The 21,237-nt window shown below is 45.2% G+C and overlaps 1 protein-coding gene and 1 pseudogene across 12 annotated transcripts in view; both read left to right on the forward strand.

The window, feature by feature from the left end:
- Window positions 1-21,237, forward strand: part of ARHGAP26 (Rho GTPase activating protein 26) — a 465,415-nt gene that overhangs the window by 77,846 nt on the left and 366,332 nt on the right. The gene's annotated exons all lie outside the window — the stretch shown is intronic.
- On the forward strand, window positions 14,483-14,861 carry LOC133061422 (pancreatic progenitor cell differentiation and proliferation factor-like; annotated as a pseudogene).

Here is a 21,237-nt window from a genome sequence, read left to right on the forward strand (position 1 = left end):
TCTTACCACATGACGATATACGAGGGCCTCTGTGTGGTTTTCCTCTCACCATCTTATCCCCATCACATGGTAAGTATTAGTTGTGTGCCTTCTTTGTGCCCATCTCTGGGGTTGAAGGATAACAGCAGTAATCAGGGTCCCTGTGTTCATGGAGGCAAACAACAACAACAACAACAACAACAAAAAATGATGAGGCAAAGTAACTGTAAGCCAGGAAAGAAACAAATCAGGGACTGACTTTAGGTGAGGCTTTAAGGAAGGGCCCTGAGGCTGTAATCAGTGCTGTCAGTTATTGTGGTGCTAAGCCAGTTGCCTAGGCTGGAAGACACGTTGGGCCAAATTCAGGACCTCATTGGCACCATGCTTACACTGTAATTGAGGACAGATTGGGTGAGAGCTGGGGAATCCTGTGGTTTCTGCAGTGTATTGAGTCCTTGAAGTTTAATAAGAACCTTTGCCCTGGTCTGAGTGGTTCAGGGTTACTCTTCAGTGACATCGAGTGAGGGCACCTCTGCAGAGCTGCTCTTGCTCTGAGCCCAGGTCTGATGGAAATTGTTGCTCTGCTTGAAGCTTATCCCATGAATGCTAGGGAGCAAGAGTTTTCAAAAGCCTGACTTCATCTTGGCTTCCTGGTTTTGGTTTCCCAGTTTTCCTTAGTATTTTGTTGGAGAGTAGTTGCTAAGTGACAGGTTCCTCTGGCTGGAGCAAAGGAGATGGCCAATTGAAGCGGGTGTGAGTCCTGTGAAGGATGACTTCTAGGAACAAAAATCCAGAGAGAGAGTGTTTCATTTTCAGAGGGAGGTCCTGTTGCAGAATTTCCCACATCCGTTGTGTCTACCTCTTGCTGTCTCGCTTATGACCTCTGCTATTGGTTTTGGGATTCATAGACTTTTGCTGGCTTGGTTAGAGCCATGCAAACCTCAAGTCTGGTGGTAATTACCGGAGTGAGGTGGCCTGGTGTGTGAAAGTACATTTACCCTGGTAGAACATTGTAGAACTCTTCAAGGGGGGAACAGACCTTTAAATGGGAACATTTGGTTCAGATTATTTTGATTTGTGTTAATGGGTTGGTTCCAAAGTCATGACTTGCTTTGGGAAATCTAATGGAGAACACTTGTGGGATGTTATGTATTTGCTTTTTTTATTTTGTTTTTAAGCGATATGTCCTCTGCATTCTTCTTTGGTCAGGCTTTCCAGGTAGTGCTATGTGGTAAAGAATCTGCCTGCTAGTGCAGGAGACTTAAGAGACATGGGTTCAATCCCTGAGTTATGAAGAACCCCTGGAGGAGGGCATGGCAACGTGCTCTAGTATTCTTTCCTGGAGAATCCCATGGACAGGAGCCTGGCAGGCTATATATAGTTCATGGGGTTGCAGAATCGGATGCTACTGAAATGAATTAGCACATATGCACGTTTCTTTGGTCACCTCTCCTTATTCTAGAGACACTTCACTAACATTTATGGAATCTTGTTCTCTTTGAAGAAGGCATCTTTTCTTGAGATTGTTCTTGAGAAGAGAGGAGTGTGGAATGCTCTGGGTATGTTGGTCTATGGGATAAAAGGTTCGTGGTCACATCCTCTTTTCCCTTACCTGTTAATTCCTCACCTCACATGTATTTTGTGTTATTTAAACCCCTGTCTTGTGTGCTTATGAGCATAGCTGTTGCTTGGCTTAGTGGGGTTTATCTTGGGTTCAATACCTAGCATAAAAAGTATTTTGGATTAGGATAGAGTGAATAAGTAAGTCCCTCACTTTCTGGAAGGACTAGGAAAAAACCTGTCTAAGAGGCCTAATGGGTGGAACCCAATATTTTATGTGAAAACATATAGTAGTAAGAGCATGGAAATTAGACATCTCTCTTTGTCACTTACTAGCCTTAGGACCTTAGACAGGCTGTTTAACCTTTTCGGTGCCAATTTCCCGTCTGTATAATGGGGATGGAAATTTTCTCAAAATTCCATTTTGAGACTTAGATGAGATGATATATGTAAAAGACAGCATAGAGTGTAAATATTTAATAAATAAATGGCAGCTGTTACTGTAAATATTTTCTGTGTGGGGACTTCATCGATGGTGCTAGAGATGGTATATTCTGGCTGTGAAGAGTGGGTCCAACTCATAAAAATTATCATTCTTGGAGAATCACATTAGTTAGATGTGTTTTTTGGTAGGGATGAAGGGCCTGTGAGTCAGAGGTCTCTCAAACTTTTATCCTCCCAAAACCTTGTCCACCAAAATCCTGGCCTTTTCATCTGTTTGCATATCTGTCTCAGGTGGCCCTGCCTCACCTTTGAGAACTTCTTATACTTATTTTCTGTTTTTATTTTCTGTATCTAGAGAAGCCTGCCATGAACATTCCCCACCTCCTGTAATTACCCTGGAGGTTTCCAAGACCTCTCTGCACCTCAGATGATGTCGAATAGTTGGCTCTGGACCTAGGCTTGCTCCCAAGTCTTGCTGGCTGCCACCACTGGCTTCCCAAGCAGGCAGCTGCGGGGGAGAGTGTGATCACTTCTGGGAGCCACAGTGAGGCCTCTCTCACCAGCATCTGAGCAGAGTTCAGGGATGCAGGGAGGTGGGCTCACCGAAGCAATCTGGGGTTCATTGACATAAAGATGGCACCTTTGATCACTGGGCTTCCCTGACATCTCAGTTGATAAAGAATCTGTGGGAGACCCTGGTTTGATCCCTGGGTTGGGAAGATCCCCTGGAGAAGGGAAAGGCTACCCACTCCAGTATTCTAGCATGGAGAATTCCATGGACTGTATAGTCCATGGGGTCGCAAAGAGTTGGACATGACTGAGCGACTTTCACTTTGATCACTAGGACATGTGATTTCATTAGATTTTACTAATTAACGATGATGCCTACCATTCATGAATGCTTGCTACATGCCAAATGTGCATGGAATAGTCATTTATAACCCTCATTTTCCCACCAGGGAAATTGGGGCTTTTGGTACTGATGTAACATACCCAGCTTTCTGTATACTTCCTTATGACGTCTTGTTTCTTTCCTGATGTCTAGAAAATTTCTCAGTGTCAGTGTGTGAAGACAGACAGAATGGGTGTAGTGGAAAGAGTGTTGAACTGTAAGTCACATTCTGACCCCTCCCCCTTTCCCTTCCCCCTTTCCTCCCACCCTTCCTTCTGGTTTGTAAGATTTGGGGCTTGGCCTGGAGGAGGTAACACTCTTGACGTGATGATGAGGATCCTGAGCCCTGGCTTCAGACTCTGTTGGGGTTGCATCCTGACTTGGCCGTTTGCTCATCCAGGGGCCTTGGGAAGTGGTGACCTCCTGTGAGCCTCAGTTTCCTCATTTTGGGATGGTGACTGTCCCCTTCTGCTGTCATGGGGACTGAGTGAGATGACACACGGTAAAGCGCTTTGTGAGTATCGTTACATGTGAGCTAAAACTGGCGATCATTTTATGTTACTCTCTTTCTCAGACACTCTGTTTTCCCTTAATGAATTGGTGGTTTTAAAGTCTTTTTCTTGGGGAAGTGTCACCGACTTTGTTGAGAGTCTGATGGATGTTCTGGACTCTTTCCCAAAAAAGGGAATGTTCACCCCAAATCGTATTCAGTTTCAAAGGACTCAGGACCTTCTAAAGCTCCTTGTCTGTGAACTCCAGGAGGAAACCCTCCCAGATGATTGTGACCTCCTTTCTACAGAGACCCTGCCTTATCTTCCCTCTGCACCCTGCTGTCCCTTAGCTGAAGCCAGGGTGCATGGAGGAGCCCTCCTGAGGACTGTGGGATGGGTTTTATTTTTTTCCTCCACTCCATTCACTAACATGCAGCCTCCTACTTGCTTGGCCCTGGTGTTGCTGCCCAGAACACACAGCAGGAATGTTCTTCAGGGGTGAGTTGCCCTGGGAGTAGGGAAGATCAGTCTTTGTCTTCCTGGCTGGGTTATTTTAGGAATGAGAGAGGGATAAAGGAGGAGGGAGACACTGGGATCTCAGGAATGACCAAGCTCCTGTGTGTTGATGGCCTGCTCTGTACCAGGAACTGTCCTAGGTGATTTGCAGTCATTTCTGATCCTCACAAGAAGCCTGTTGGGTGGATGCAGCCCTCACTATCTCTTACAGATGAGGACCCTGAGGCTGAGAGAAGTTAACTGAGCAGGATGAGAGGCCGCGGTGGGAGTCAGGACCAGTCTGTCTCGGTCACAGAACGCCTCTGTGCCGTGCTGTTTCCTGAGACAGAGGCATCCTGCGAGGTGAACAGCAGCTTCACACCCTTTGCTGTTGATAAAGGAAATGCTTTTCCTCCTGGGGCCCAGACATCCGCAGATGGCAGCTTTGTTATGGGCTCTAGATGGCCTTTGCAGTGCTGAAGTGCAGATGTGTATTTTTAGAAAAGGAAGAGACGTCTCTGTCTACTGTTTATGTACAGAGATGTATCAGTTTCTGAAGACTAAGGCCAGCTGAAGCAGCCAAATGTCTGCCATGGTTGATGGCCAAATGCCGATGGCCGATCTCCTGGCTGGCTGATATTTGCTGTGATGGCCTGAGGGGCAGGACTGACCCTTAAGGGTCAGGTCTCTGTTCTTAATAGGCTAAGTGCTGTGTCCCCACAGGGACCTGTGTCTGCTCTCCCCTGCCGAGTCTGGACTTGCCCCTAGCATGGCTCTCGGAGTGTTGGCAGCTGGTTAGGCGACACCCTTCTCTTCCGTTTTCCTATTAGCGTTTTCTCCTTTTTATCTCCCCACCCACTGGCCTTTCCCCCATGTAAGACCAACTGCATTTTAAGTTCTTGTTATTGTCAAAGAGGTGTTTATGTACCACGCTGAGAGTGACCACCTAATTCCTATATAGAACTGGTTTCTTAGAGTTCATGGGGCCAAGCTGCTACCCCTGGAAGCCAGGACAGTGCACGGTGATGTCGGGGTCCCTCTGTGTCCCCATTGTCTGCCCACATTTGGAGCTGACACACACAAAGCGCTCCTTATGTACCAGGCAGTGGCTCCGTGGATTATCTGGCCACTGCTCCCATCAGCATTCTAAGGGTAGTTGTGGGATTGTCTGGATTTTCCAGATGGGAAGACTGAGGTTTGGGCGGGCCTGTGACCTGCCATGCCGGGGTGGTGCCTACACTCAGAGCTGGGAGCTGAGGTGTGTGTGTGAGGCGAGGCTGAACCAGCTCAGAGGGAGAACCGTGGGGTGGGCCACCCTGAGGCCCGCATCCTTGCTCCCGGGAGGCTGTCCTTTGGTGTGGCACAGGTGAGCCAGAATTTCAGGTCCTCTGGAGGATTAGTCTCCTTGACCTTCTTGGCGCTGACAAAGAGGATTTGGATGGGATTTCCCTCCAGTGAGGATTTTGTCTTAGTGAGAGTTGTAGAACTGGACCTGGTGCTCTGGGGAGGCACTGTGTCATTCCTGCCCACCCCACTGCTGTGACCTCCCACACCCTTCCCCTTTATACTCGGAGTGAGCACTCCGTCTGAAAGACACTGTGGAGAAAGAGGCTACCTTTTGTGCTGCCCTGTGAGAATCTGTATATAGAATGTTCTGTACCTGCTTTAAAAATACGTCCTTCTCTTAATTTAGTTTAGCTGATACTCTTCATTCTTTTCATTTCATTCATTCATTTATGCATTTATCCATTCTCTGTTGATTAGTATGATTAAAGCATGCACATATGCCAGTAATTCTTCTCCCTTAAAGAATGTGACCTTTCTGGGAACAGAAAGACCCAGTACCAGTCAGTGTGCTAAGGACTTTTTCTGTATTATCTCAGAGGAGCCCTGTGAGGTAGGCAGGGGACTGAAGAAAAGAAAGGCAGCAGGGCCTGGTGATTGAGAGAGGTCCTGGGGGGGAGATTGCCAGAGAGAGAACCTCTGCTCTGGTGCTTGCCGGCTGTGGACGTGGGCAAATCACTCAGCCTTTTTGATCATCTGCTTTCTCATCTATGAAATGAGGATGATGGTGCCTGCCTTCATAGGATTTCGAGGATCGAAAGAGACAGTGTTTGTAAATTTCACACCATTTCTCTGGTATGTAGTAACAACTTCTTAAAAGGTGTCTATTTTTCCTTTTATTGTTTGTAGGCATTTCTACAAACAATGTTTTAGGATCTGTTTTAAAGATCCAGAAACCAAGCCTTGGAGAGGCTGTCTCAGCCCAGGTTACAGCGAATACTGCAAAAAGAGATTCCAGGGAGGGGAGTGGTGCTTGGTTTGTGTGAGTGGCAGGAGATGCTGCAGGCTGGGTGACATGGCATTGGGAGGACTTCATGGAGGAGATGGCATTGGAAGGATTGGTCTATCTGGACGAGGGGAGACTAGGAAGCTAAATATTGTGATGGAGGGAACAGCAGGGATAAAGGCCCAGTCAGGAGGATAGGGTGGCATGTGTGCTCGCGCTGGGAACCCTTAGGTTCAGAGGAGAAGCAGGGTTGTGTAAGCCTCAGGAGTGTGGAGCCTGGGCTATGGCTCTATACAGAGTTTAGCCCAGCTGAAAGGCAGTGTCTAGAGGGGTAAAGCTTTAGTTGGTGAAGGGGAGTTGACTTGATGGAAAGGAATTTTGAACTTTAGTTGGCGAAGTTGATTTCTGCCCACAGTGTCTCCTGGGATTGTTTATTTCATCTGTAGAACACCATCCCTCTCTCTCAGCTGCCTTCCTTAAACTGTAAGTCACTCTAGACACTAGTTTTGGTTTTACCTGGACTGTGAACAGATCCTCCCTGAGCTTTTGGTCAGCATTCTGATAGTAATAGGAGACTATAAGACTGGGTGGCCAGTTCTGTCCCTGGGGTCATTTAAATTTGAGACCGTCGGACCTTGAGCCAAGTAAAAACTTGTTTGAAGTAAATATTGTGGGTGGCCCTGTGGTTTCCCCAATCGTGTTTCCCTCCTTCACTCTCTCGCAGTTTTTCCTTATTTCCCATGGTCAAGTTCTCACCATAGGTAGTTCTCAAGTCTTAGCTCATCAGCCGAGGCAGATGCTTCTCACTTCCTGTAACATGGGGGTAGAGAATGTCGTGTGCAAATAAGTCCCTGTTGTGTGTGCAGGGTGGATGCTGTCAAGGTGAGCACTTTGTGAAAGCGGATCTTGCTGCAGTGCTTGCTTTGCAAGGTAAAAGATTGCTTTAGTTTGAACACCTGTGCTCTGACACGATTTATTTAGCATTTTCATCATTGGATTTTCCTGGAGCAAGATTGGAAGCTCTTTGAAACAGGGATCTGCTCTCTCAATATGTGGTCCAGCCTTGGCTTGTGGGAATTAACCAGTAGGTTTCTGATCTCTGGGCCAGGTAGTCCTTCCTTCCCTCCTGTTTGGTTTCTTGGCCTTACTAAAAAATGACTGTCACGAGGATAAATAATTGGTGTACTGTATAGATCCCAGGAGCAATTAGTTGTCTTTGCACTAAATTGATTTTAAACTGGAGGTAGTGATCCAGATCATCTTTTTTTAGTGATTGTCTCTGCCATGCTATTTATCTCTTTCATGCTAATTCCATTCCCAACTGCAACTTGATCTAAAAAAATGGTTTTATCACCATCCTCTCTGAGCCACAAACAGTACTTTAAAAGGAGGCAAAGGATGTGAATGAAGGTCTGCAGTTTTGAATAATGTTATGAAAGACTGAAACCATTAAAACAGGAGAACTTTCATCTTAGCTGAAGAAGCAGTTCAAATAGGTTTTCATGATGAGTAGGTGTGGACTCTGTCCACTCTGTAGTTTCCTCACCCTTGAGTGAGACAGGTTCTCATATAAAACAGAAGGAGCAACAACAACCAAACACAACAGCCCCCAAGTCACAAGACTTCAGAGCAAGTGAAGCAACTGCAGCCTTATCTTTTCTCTTCCCTCCCAAAACACTCACATTGGTGTTGGCTTTTCTTCCAGAAAGATGAATGGTGCTTGGGAAGGAATGTGGGTTCATTTTCAAATATGACTCGCCATGTGGTGTCTGAGTATCATAGGCACTGTGGTTGGAGACACAGTTAATCAGTAGAGAGACTGGTCAGCCTTCTCTCCAGGGAAAACCTACTGATGCTCTTAAAGCTCTCTTTCCCTGTTGCAATCCTCCTCCCTCTCTGGACACATGATCGATTACTTTAGGGCCCAGAGCATCCTCCTTCCCCTCACAAGGCATCATTAGACTCTCCTCCTTTACTACTGGCACATTTTCCTTTTCATCTGCAAACAGGCTGAAGTCTTTATTGTCTTTTAATCAAGAGGGAACAAAAAACCAATCCCAGCAAAACTTCCCTTTGTACCTCTCCCACTTATGTACTATCCTGTGCTGCTGCTGTTTTCATAGCTAGAGTGTTTGAGAGCGTATTTTGTGTTTACTGCCTTTACCATCGAAAGCCCTGAGGTCTAGTTTCTGCCCATAGTTCTCTTTGGACCTGCTGTCTGTCTCAGAGGTCCTGGGGCTGCCCACTTACTTAAACCAGTGGTTGTTCTTGGCCTTCTTCTTTCTCGAGACTCTTTTCCTTTGCCTTCATCGATGGTGTACACTCCAAGCATTCTTCACCCCTTCTGAGCATCCCTTCCTAGCTCATCGTTTTTGTCCTATGCCTCTTCCCAAGGTTCCAGGCCACCTTTGCCTCCCAGACCAGAGGGTTTGTCTCTTTCTGTCATCATTAATCTCTCCTGTCCCTGGCTTCAACCATCACCACTTGGACGTGATTCCCAGACTTCTGTCCAACAGTCCCTGCCCCTCTCCTGTTCTTCATCATCCTGAGGGCCAGAGAGGTCAGGAGGTCTGCCTGAGTCATGGCAGGTTGTTCATAAGGTCTGTATATTTCTAGAGTCCTTGCTTCATAGGCACACTGCCCCTCCCCAGCATTGGAAAGGTAGTTCACTTTGACCAGAAAGTTAGAAATGAAACTGAACTCTAGCAGTAGTTTGGATTTGCTAGTTGTCCTCCCTTCAGAGCTTGATAAAGTTATGATAAGCACTTGTGCTAAAGGGTTCTACAAGTTTTCTGTGAAGAGTTAGGGAATGCTGTGTTGAGAAATGTTAATGAAAAAAGAAAGAGTATTGTGCGTGAGGTAAGCAGTAGGGCTAAGTGTTAGGGAACTATTTACCAGGTAGGGGCTCTGAGCAGCTGGATGTGGTTTGGAAGGGGCAGGTCTTAGATGGGAGTCATTTAGCCTGTAAGGCACTGTGGGTGTTAGTGGGTATTGTAATGAGGATCGCATTGTCCTTTGGAGGCCTGGGACCAGCGCAGGCATCGCCAGACTCCTCTTGACCAATGTGTCTGCTGTCCAAGGTGAAAGGCCTTCTAGGGAAAGAAAGTATGACAGGATCTGCATTCTTAAAATCATTCATGTATCTCTTGTGACATTCAGAGTTGGTTTCTTCATGGAGGCTGTCTTAGGGCAGGTTTATTTTAGTTTTCCCTGAATGACTCTAATGATAGGAGTTGTGCTATTAATACAGATGTCCATGGCTTGTCACAGAGGTTTTTATCATTTTGCACATAAATTCTCACATGCTGTTGTATTTTATCTCCTTGCTGCATATAAACTGCCAACAGTCATATTGATTTTTACACGATCTGGTTGAGTGTCCTGGATGGGAGCTGGTGGAAAGGTTCTTTGATTCAGAGGATTTCTGTGTTCCTCTGCACTCTGTCGTTGTTATAACCATGATCTCTCCCAGAAAGTTTGTATCTTACTTGTATCTTAAAAGACCAGCAGAACAGAAGAGTTTGTCAGCCAGAACCTTGGGTGTCACTCTGCCTGCAGCCAGGGAATTGAACTGTTGTCTTTCCGTGTCCTGTTGAGCACTTCTTTTGGCACCAGAGAGATGTCAGTCTCTCTCGTGCAGAGTCTTGCTGCTCTGAAACATGTGAACTCCCTTACTTCTCATACTTGCCTTTGTCAAGCTCCAGAGGTGGTGGAAGTACTGATGGGGGAGGGTCAGAGAATGTGCTCAGCAAAATTTGTACTGGAAAAATTGCTTAGACTGTGAAGTAGCTTTCTGAGGCAGTTGATGGGCAGCTTATCCTTACGGTGCTATAGCGTAGATTTTTAAATTGTGGGATCTAGAGTCGGGCTCTTGGGTTTGTATCTTGGTTCCACCACTTAACTGAACATTTTCCTCTTTGTAAACTGGATTTAAACAATAGTACTTACCTTAAAGGGATTGGGGGAGAATTGCATGACATAATACCTTTAAAGCTTTTAGGGGCTGGGTTCATAGTACACTTTCAATAAGTTGTTGTCTGTCATGACGTTGAAAGTCCTTCTGAATAGCCTTAAATTCATGTTCTGAGAATGTTGCAAGTCCTTCTTAGTATGTAGACAACATTCTACTTGGGCATACATTTGTAGGAAGCTACAAGCTCTAGGAGGACTGGGTTATGTATGTATGTTTTTATTTGTAGTATAATGGAAAACACAGAAGACAGTATTTGACCTGCAGTAGGTGTTTAATAAATCCTTGTGGAATGAATGAATGAAGCTGTGAGCCAGTCAAGAAGAGGAATATGGCTGGGTGGGATGTTTGGTGTAGCCAAGTCGTTTTTATTAGTTTGTAGTTATAGGAACCTGCCTTGTCCTGGAGATCCTGAGAGGTAAGCAGCAAATTTAGGGGGAAAGTCTTCTTTTTTAAACAACTCAATTGGCATACAAAAAACTACACTTGTTAAATTGTACAGCTTGATAAATTCTGTTATCTGTATACACCTGTGAAGCCATCGCCACAATGCTAGGGGAATTCTTAACGCCTGTCTCAAAAGTCTTTTGTTTCTGGGTAGCTGATCAGCCACTTCCCCCTTTGCCTTGATGTGGCTCTCTGCCTCACATAGAGGGAGGGTCTGCTTTCCGCCCCTTGACATCATTCCTTCCGAGCCACCGTCTGCATTTTTATATCCTTGCCAGTGAGCTTTTAGATGATTATTGTGTATATTTTTGTCTTTGTTGAGTGTCTATTCCACCAGGTTGCAGGTTGGGAGCACGAGGACTATATCAGTTTTGTTCAGTGTTTAATTTTCATCACCTCCCACAGTCCCCCACACATGGGAGGTGTTCGGTGGAGAGGTAAAGTATGAATCAATGAATCATGGTGCTTTGGGGCCTGAATTGAGAGCATAGGAAACAATTGTTCTGAGACTCAGAAAGTTATTCTTATCTTTACCAGAGGGAAATCAAAGGGAAAAAAGGCCTCCTAGGGTCTGAATGACTTTAACTTCATTACTGAGTGAGACCAAGGAGAGCCTGGAAATGCAGGGAATTTAACCTGATACAAGCCAGACCCAAAGATGAGGAATGTGGGGACCTCTTCTGTTGTTCTGAGTCTAGCTGTTTTATGCAGGAGTAAACGTTTATGTTGGGGCTCTGTTAGGTTTTTTTTTTTTTTTTTTTAATTGCAAACTGTTTCTCTACTACAGGTTGCCATAGAAGGGGGCTGTGACTGGATATGCTCTCAGAACCCCCTCCCCATCCTTTTCTTCTCCAGTTGTGGTATTTCTACCCCACCCCACCCCACCCCTCAGTTGTAAATGGCAGTAAATTTTCAGAGTCAGCTCTGATTCCCTCAAAGAGAAGTCTCTCTTAGGTACTTGAAGAATCATAAAAATAATAATTAAGCATGACACAACCAGGTAAGTGGTCTGTGGTGTGCATTTTGGCAAGAGTCAACATTGTAAAGCAGTAAATACTGACTGTGGTAGAGAAGAATGAGCAAAACAGGCTTTTAAAACCCCCATTACAGAGAGAAAGGGGTGGGGGAGCGAGAGAGAGCATATTTGTGCTGGTGAAGCTGATTTTCCACTAAATGTTTACAGAAGATCTGGATACCAGATTCATTTAGAATTATCATTTCTTTCAGATGCTAGGAGACAGCTGGGATGCTTTGGGAAGAAATGAGGTGATTCCAGAGGTACCACTTAAGGCTCTGAAACCTTTTATACTGTTAAGTTGTATTCTGTACAGATTTCATCCCAGGTGCTTTGCTCCCTAAATATCCGTCTCTGTCCTTCCATTTGTTCATCATCATTGACTGCCTGTTATGTATGAGGCTATATCCATACACTCATCTGTCTTCTTCCATCTGTGTATCCACCTTTCCTATTATTGACTGCCTGTTATATACCAGGCACCCTCCCTGCCCTCCTTCCATCCATCTACCCATTCTCAACCTATTCATCCTCCAGCCATACAGAATTTTGGCAATCCTGTTATGTACCAGGTGCTGTTCTAGGCTCTAGGAACCCAGAGGAAACAGGCCCATGAACAAGATTGTTCTGTTGTTTTTCAGCTTTAATGTGAGGTTATTAATTGCTGACTTAACACCCCATCACCACCATGTCGTGCTATGAAGACACAGGCTGGGTCTGCTTTTTCCTTCCTCTGTTTCTCAGACTAGTATATCAGGCACATAGATGCTCAATGCATAGGTTTTTGAATGAATAGTAGAATTAAGGAGTGATCTATATAGTGTGGGACACGCTGTGAGAAGTCACACAGAAGGCAGAATTACTCACACTGACCCCATTTCTGGGCTGAGTAATGAAGAACGAGGGCTGGCCGAGCATGCTGCTGAGTTTGCTGTTTGTGCATTGGCTTGTGCACCCGCTGAGCTGCTCCCCTGTAGTGAGCTGTGTGGGAAGGCAGCAGGCTGTGATTGAGTACAGGCTTGGCAAGGTCTCTGGCCTCTCAGAGCTGCCACACTGAATGTGGATAGTGCTCAGAGAGAGAAATCCAGGTGCCCTGGGCACGTTGGGGGGCAGCCTGGGCCAGGGCAGGATGGCGGGCAGGGTGTGTGTAGCTGGCAGGGGTAACAGGTGCAGTATTGTTGGACAGGGTGAAAGCAGGCCTGTGAGGGCACTGATCAGGAGGAAAGCCAGGACTGCCCTCAGTGAGGCCAGGACAGGGCCGACTACAGTATTGGAAGCATTCCTTTTAGTGTTGTTGCAGAACCTCTAGATTTTGGTTGCAATGTGACTTAAAGGCTTTGGCTTCCTAAGAAAGGAGGTGTATTAGCTTCCTGTGTAACAAATTTCCACAGTCTAGGTGGCCTAAAACAACAGAAATTTATTCTCTCGTGGTTCTGGAGGCTAGAAATCTGAAATCAGGGCTATGTTCCTTCTGAAGGCTCAATTGAAAGGACTTTCCCTTGGATCTTTCTGACGTCAGTCGCTTTTAGCAATCCTGGGTGGTGGCTGACTTGTAGCTCCATCACTACACTCTTGGCCCCTCCTTCCATGTGTGTGCATGTCTTCTCCTCTGCTTCTAAGGATACTAGTCCTTGGGTTTTGGTCCCATTCTAATCCATTGTGACCTTATCTCATCTAATAACATCTGCAAAGACTCTGGTTTCCAAATAAGGTCATGCTGTGAGGTTCTGGGTGGACATGAACTTGGGAGACATCATTTAGCCCACTGTAGGAGGGGATATTGAAGTTGGTGTAGGTGTGCTGAGAGGCTTCTTATGGATCTTCTCATTTCTCAGGGCTTTTGGGTTGACAGGCAGGAGATAGGTGGTGAGGAGGGTGGGCCAGGAGTGGCTGGAATTCCAGTCTCTAGGGAGGGCTCCTGGCTATTGGATCCTTTTCAGCCTAAAGGAAGCTCTGAGACTATAAGAGGTGGCCCTGCTTATGCAGTCTCTGGCTCATGTTCTCTGTGTCCTTCTTGCAGTGAGGGGACAGATGTGAGGGTCCCTTACTGGCTGTCCCCAGAGCACCTTGAGAAAGGAGGAAGTGTCCCCAAGAATAAAACGGCCAGAATAATTAGCAGCCCTAGCCAACAATGACCCAGGGTTTTTCCAGGCTCCTCCTCTTCTCTGGGAACAGTTTCCTGCTTCTTTCTTGGAGGCATGTTGCCAGGGACTTTCTGGGTCCGGGACGGGACATGGCTTTCCTTTTCTTTCTTGTGTCCCTGCATTCTCAGGTTCAATGTCACTAGTGTCCTGCCGTCCCTTGGCGTTTAAACAAATGACTCAACAATGTCTTCTTATAACAGCAGTTCTTAAACTTGCTGTGATTTCCAGATTTGATTGCCAATCTGGAAATTTGATTTCCAGATCTAATTTTCAGATTAGATTCCCAGAATTTCAGATTTAAAAAGTCTGGGGTGATCTGGTTCAGGTGACCTTTCAAAGACAGATCAAGAAATACTGCCCCCGAAGTTAGGTTTCTCTGTTTTCCCTCAAGTAGTACCTGGTGTGTTAAAAGGGATGGCTTCTGTGTTTGCATGACACAGTTTGACACCAGATTATATTTTTAAAGTTCTGACCTAGGTATGCTGTCTAGGTATACAGATACCAATTCTTTGCCTATCGTTTGCTTGTAGGTAAAGTGATTTTAAGATTGAGTTAGTGGTACCTTGAAAACACTGTAGGACTGTGGGACAAGAAAGAGAGTAGGGCCTGCATGTCTGGTCCGTGGAGTGGCCGCCTGCCTTTTTTTACGCAGATGGGCTCCGTGGCCTAGCGCCACGGTGCCCACCATCAGTGATCGCATGCCGAGGCCCGCGAGGGGTTGCCGCCGACGTTTCCACCAGCCCGCAAGCAAGAGGATGGCAGCCATCCCCTCCAGCGGCTCACTCATGGCCACCCACGACTACTAACGGTGCTGCCTGGGCTCCACTTCCAGTAACGGTTCCTGCACAAGTGCCGAGTACTCAGGGGAAGCCATCCCCCACCACCCGGGTCTCCCCAAAGCAGACCCCAGGACACTGGTGGGCTAGCTTCTTCTAAGGGAAGTCCACTCTCCTGTTCATGGCCGTGGTGCTGGAGTCCCCAGAGCACTCGGAGTCTGCCCAGGCCTCCACCAGCATGATCACCTGTGACCTGGCTCGGGAAGCTATGGGGAAGCAGCAGCCTGGCGGCCAGCCTGGCAAAACCAACTGCAGGCCCCCATCCTGAGTGACCACCACCAGCTTCCAGGCTTCCTTCCAAGGCACTAGGCTCATCAGAGCCCTCTTCCTCCCCCCGCCCTGTACCCTCCCTCCCCGTCCACTCCCCAAGACCAAGCAGGCTACAGTCAGGGAAACAGTTTGGTTTTTAATATCAAAACAGCAAAACACCAAAAAGGAAGTTGAGAGAATCCCACTCTGCTATCTGAGCCACACGAGCGCGCCTTCCTCACACCCCGTAACGTTGTGCCTTGCACCAAGTGAACAATAAACTCCAGGAGTGAGAAAAAAAAAAAAAGAGAGTAGGAAAAGTGTGTCTTGTGGCTTCAAGGCTAAGCTAAGCCTAGGAAATGAGGTTCCCATTTGATTTCGTGAGTGTAATGGAGTAATTAAAGGGATGGCTGATCTTCATTTTGGTGATCTGACATCTTCCCTTTCTGTAAAAAGAGGATTGTAGGGTTTGTCACTCCTGGCTCAACTCTTAAAAAGAGTCACGTGAATTCATTTATATATTTAAAAGTGTTATTGGAGGCTTACTTACTACATACTAGAATTGTGACAACTGTCCTAATATCCTTGGTGGTACACATTAAACAGCCATGAAAATCAAAGGAAATTACCTGTCATGTAAAGGGACGGGAAAGGAAGTTGTGAGGAGGCAGGAGAGCGACCACTGGGAGTGGGTGGGGGGTGAGAGGAGGCCACTTCCCTGAGGAAGTGACCCTCCAAGCGGAATTTGAAGGGTGACAGCAGCAAAGTGGAGAGGATTGGGCGAGGACTGTGGGCTGAGGGAACGTGCCAGGCTTTGTGGCCAGAGCAGGTGCATAGTTACACATTTTCTTTTCCCTTGTGTTGAGAACTTTTTTTAAGACGTACTTTCTTAAATACTTTCAAATATGCAATACAGTATTTTTAAGTATAGTAACCATGTTCTACATTACAAACCCATGACTTTATTTTATAATGGGAAATTTGTACCTTTTGGCCACCTTCACCTGTTTTGTCTGTCTTCTGCCTGCTGCCTCTGGCAGCCACCAATCTGTTCTCTGTACTATGAGGCAGTTATTTTGTTTTTATTGTTTCCACATATAAGTGAAATCACACATTATTTGTCTTTCTCTGACTTATTTCACTTAGCATGATGTTCTCAAGGCCAATCTAAGTTGCCACAAATAGCAAGATTTCATTCTTTTTTATAACTGAATAATACTGCATCTCTCAACACACACACACACACACACACACACACACACACAACACATGCATCACATCTTTATCCATTAATGGACATGTGGTAGTCCAGGCATGGCTAAGACTCCATGCCTTCAATGCAGGGGGCCCAGGTTCAATCCCTGGTCAGGGAACTAGATCTTACATGCTGCAACCAAGAGTTTGAATGCCGCAGCTGAAAGATCCCACGTGCTGCAATGAAGTTCAAAGATCCTACCTGCTGCAACTAAGACCTGGCACAGCCAAATAAATAAATAATTAAAAATGCATTAATACATTTAACCTACTGAATATGGTAGTTTAGTCTAGCCTACCTAAACATACTCAGAGTACTTACAGTAACCTACAGTTGAGCAAAATATGCAAACCCTATTTTGTAAGTGTCGAATAGCTCATGTAATTTATTGAATATTGTATTGAATGTGAGAGACAGCATGGTTGTCAGTGTATCGGTTGTTTACTCTTGTGATTGAGTGGCTGACTGGGGCTGTGGTTCCCTACCACTGCCCATTATCGTGTGAGAGTATCATAGTGCATACTGCTAGCCTGAAAAAAGATCAAAATTCAAAACCTGAAGTCCAGCCCCCAGAGAGGGTTACGCATTTGCACTTTTGTAAGTCAGAGACTGTCTGTGGCGTTTTTCTTTTCTTTTTAAAAAAGTTTATTTATTTTAATTGGAGGATAATTTCTTTACAATATTGTGGTGGTTTTTGCCATACATCGACATGCACCCCCAGGTGCACATGTGTTATCTTTTTCTTTTTATTTATTTATTTATTTTATTAGTTGGAGGCTAATTACTTTACAGTATTGTAGTGGTTTTTGCCATACATTGACATGAATCAGCCATGGATGTGTTTTCTTAAGATACGTATCCAAATGGGGAATTGCTGGATCATTTGAGGACCCTTCACACTGTTTGCATAGTGGTTGCACCAATTTACGTTCCCACCAATAGTGCACACGTGTTTCCTTTTCTCTGTATCCTTGCCAGCACTTGTTGTTTCTTGTCTTTTTGATAACAGCTATTTTAACAGATGTGAGATAATCTTTCTGTAGTTTTGATTTGCATTTTCCTTCTGATGAGTGATGTTGAGCTTCTTTTTTATGTACCTGTTGGCTGTTTGTCTTCTTTGGAAAATTGTCTGTTCAGATCCTTTGCCCATTTTTAAATTGGGTTGTTTGGGTTTTTGCTGTTGACTTACATGCATTCATCATATATTTTGGATATTAGCCCCTCATCAAATATATGATTTGCAAATATTTTCTCCAATTTGGTAGGTTGCCTTTTCATTTTGTTGATGGTTTCCATTGCTGTGTAGAAGCTTTTTAGTTTGATTCAGTCCTGCTTGTTTATTTTTACTTTTGTTGCCTTTGCTTTTGGTATCAAATTCAAAAAATCACCTTAAAGACTAATGTTATGGAGATTACCATCTATGTTTATTCTAGGAGTTTTATGGTTTTGGGTTTCATATTCAAGTCTTCAAGTCATTTTGAGTTAATTTTTGTGTATGGTGTAAGAGAGTGGGCTAGTTTCATTCTTTTGCTTGTAGCTGTCCAGTTTTCCAAGCACCATTTACTGAAGAAGCCGTCCTTTCCCCAGCTCATATTTTGTAATTTAATTGACCGTATGTTGTGGGTTTATCCTAGGCTGTCTGTTCTGTTTTAGTGATCTGTTTTATGTCAACACCACATTGCTTTGAATGCTATAGCTTTGTAATATAGTTTGAAATCTGACAGCATGATGCCTCCATCTTTGTTCTTTCTGAAGATTGCTTTGGTTATTTGGGATCTTTTTGTTCCATACAAATTTTAGGGTTGTTCTAGTTCTATGAAAAGTGCCCTAACAGAGCTATTTCTGTTATTTCACTTTTTGATACTTGCACGTCCTACTAATAGCCTCTCTCTTTGACTTACTGATGAATGAAGAAGGATTGAAAGGAAATGTGACTATGGGTTGCTCCATCCTTTACTGCCCAGTGTTGTCATGGTCAGCAGAAGTAGTTCATTTATCCTGGGAAATAACATGAATAAGAATGGCTGTTGCAGGGTTCCTTAGTCATTCATATTTCTAGAATGCTCTTTCTTCCTTTTGCGTTTCAGAAGTTATGGTCTGAAAGGAAAGTGTAGCCCCTCAGAGCTGTCAGTATCCCTGCTTATTCAGACATCACAGACTTACCTTGTACTCAGTTTGGCTCAACTCCCACATATTGTGGGTCCACCAGAATCCTTTATTTAAGGGGCATCACAGCTTGTGCACATGGGGCCAAAAGGAACCCTGGTGGACCCACATGACATTTCATGTTATAGGTCTTGCCTCAGCTCATATGTATGCTCCACCATCACACCAGACTTCACTTGTAAAACTCAAGTTCAGAGAGGAAAATTTAAGAATCTCAAAATGGTGACAGGAGAGCGTTAAACCAGGTAGGCCCTTCTGGGTGTGGGTCCTTGAAGAAGGTTGCACACCCCAGAAGCACCTTAGGTACTCTCTCTCCTAGGGTACCTGTGGGCCTGTATCCCAGATTCAGTGGAGTCTGTGTCAGATTTATTATTTGCAGGCTCAGAGAAGATTAACCGGGCAGAGCCTGTATTGGCAGCCGCATCCTTGCCTAGTCCAAGAGTATTTGGCTCCCCAGGCGCTAAAGGCAGCTACCACTTCTTTGGGATGCCAGGTTTTGGATGGGTTTCTAGGCAATCAACTGGCATTCGTCAGTTCCAGGTGCCATGAGCCGGGTCTGTGCAAATCAGGTCCTAAATAGAGCAGCTTTCCTAGTGGATTGTGTGGGCTTCACAGTAGAAGATGTGATTGAGAACATTTTTGGGAAAAGGCTCAGTGTTTAGAATTTGTGATTTTTAAATTGAATTGTGGTGTTCCCTCCTCTCATCTCTGCTGTCACTTAGATTTCTTCCACTGTGAGCTTTGATTTCCTGCTTTGGAGACATTTGTAAATCTGTCTGGAGTCAGAATTTCCGGCTTGCTCCTTGGAGCCCCACCTTTGTGATTTGGAGAGGTTTTCATTCTTGGTAGTGGAATGAGATGTTCTGAAGGCTCAGTTGGTAGGAGTTTTCAAACTTGTGCATGTATAACAACTTCTGGGGAAGCCCAGGTTCCTGTACCCTAGCCCCAAGGTTGAACTCAGGTGGCTGGTGTGGGCTCCGCTGGGAGAGTCCACCACAGGTGATGGCCCATCATATTTTTGACAAACAGTAGTCTTTTTGGTCCCTCAAATTCTGTGATGGTGTGGGGAAAAGGGGGTACTCTGAGAACTAGATGAAGCCTAATTTCGGATGTGGATTGGGGGACGGAGCTGGGGAGGGGACAGTTGGGGAAGGAGGCAGGGAATCAGGTTCAGTGGGGAACCTGTGAGGCAGAATGGTGCCCACCTGGACCTCGCTGCTTGGCCCTGGGTCACAGCTACCCCTGAGGGCAGCAAGGAAGTGGTTCATTAAACGGGATAAAAGAAAGTGAAACTAACTTCTGAGAACATTATTAGGTGTGGCTATGTTCAGAATTGCTAGATACTTTTATTTTTTTTTTTTCCTTCAGGAAACGTTAATTTAATCCAGGAGCAACAGGCAGATTTTCCCTTTTTAATTGAACTTTTCTGGTGCTGAGGAGTGGCCGTCCTGCTTCCTGTGGTGTTAGTGAGGAGGAGAGTCTGAATTGTGCCCAGGGATTAGGTGGATTCTGCTTAGAAGATAGTGATGTGGGAAGTCAGCCAGGTAGTGGGTGTAAAGGTGGGTGGAAGGAGACCCAGTGGCTTGGCTGTCCTTTCATCTTTACCCCAAAATAAATCAGCCTGGCGTTTTACTATGTTACTGCGTAAAACTCTACACTACAAACACCTATCATTTATTGCCTGTTGCTTAGCCAGGCTTGGTGCTAAGTGCTTCTGAGCATCATTTGTTTCCTCACAGAAACCCCCAGAGGCAGCTTGCTTTCTTCTCAGTTTCATACAGGTGGAAACTCAGTACGGAGACCACGGAGGGGGCTGCTGTGGGCTTTTGAACCCTGCAAGTTTGTTTCCTTACCCACTGTTCTTGGCTTATAAGGCTGATGGATGGCCTTATTTTACTCACTGTGCCTTGTCTTGCTTTAACTACTCTTAAACTATTATAGTTCTTGATGAGAACCACCGGTGACGTAGCAGATTTTGTGTTTCAGTTCCAGGTTTTGCTGCCCACGACTTTCTGAGTTAATAACAGTTAAATGGACATTGAACCCTAATTCTTTAGGCTGGGTTTTTGGTTTGTTGTTGTTGTTTTTTCTTTTTATCCTTTGCCGGAAAAGATTTGAAGGTTATAGGGAGGTAATGGACCTTGGCGTCCCTTTTCCTACCTTTCAGGTGATATTCTTGCTTGCCTGCATTTGTTCAGAACAGACATGGTTGCCCAAACCCTGGAAGAGGCAGGCCTGAGGGTGTGGGAAGATGGTAAATTATAAAACTTACAGATGCTGTATTTTCCCTTCCCTTTTCTAACTCCAATCTAAAGACCTTGGAGCCGGAAGGTCTGCATCCCATGATGAGCTGGAAATCCAATACCACCCGTAATTTACTATTTTGTAGTTGTCCTCTTTTTTACCTAAGAGCCTTACAAGTCTTCTGCTGAATCTCTTAGAAACCTTTTCTGAGGGAGCAGTATTTGTTTCCTTTGATTATACATGTGAAGGAGGCATGGAGATAAGACAGCTGCTTGCTGATTCCCTGGTAGAAGCGGTGGCACTCAGATCTGCAGCTGTTTAACCACCTTCTGGACTCACGTCTGGGTGATGGCTGTGTCTGTGTGACCTGGGACAGGCAGGGTGGCCCTGCTCCAGTTTCTCATCAACTCAGTTTTTCTGGCTCTCTGTGCTGTCTTCATTTTATTGGCAAGGCCTCTCTTTTACTTATAGACCTCTTCCAAGAAGGTCTGGCTTTCACTGTAAATTTACGACCATAAATTTTGAGATGGTACACGTCACCCTCTTAATCTAATTGAGCCAGCACATCATTGTGAAGACATCATTTTATTTGGGGGGGTATTAGTTGCTATGGTTATTTGCTGAGACCAACAGAATCTGTTCTCTCAATTGGATTTTTGGAAACAACTGAGAATGACAGAGGTGTGCATCGCTGGAGGAATATCGAGCAAATATCCTCACCACTAAAATGATTTTTTTTTTTTAAAGACACAGAAAAAAA

This window comes from Dama dama, chromosome 9 (assembly GCF_033118175.1).
Source record: "Dama dama isolate Ldn47 chromosome 9, ASM3311817v1, whole genome shotgun sequence".
NCBI lineage: Eukaryota > Metazoa > Chordata > Mammalia > Artiodactyla > Cervidae > Dama > Dama dama.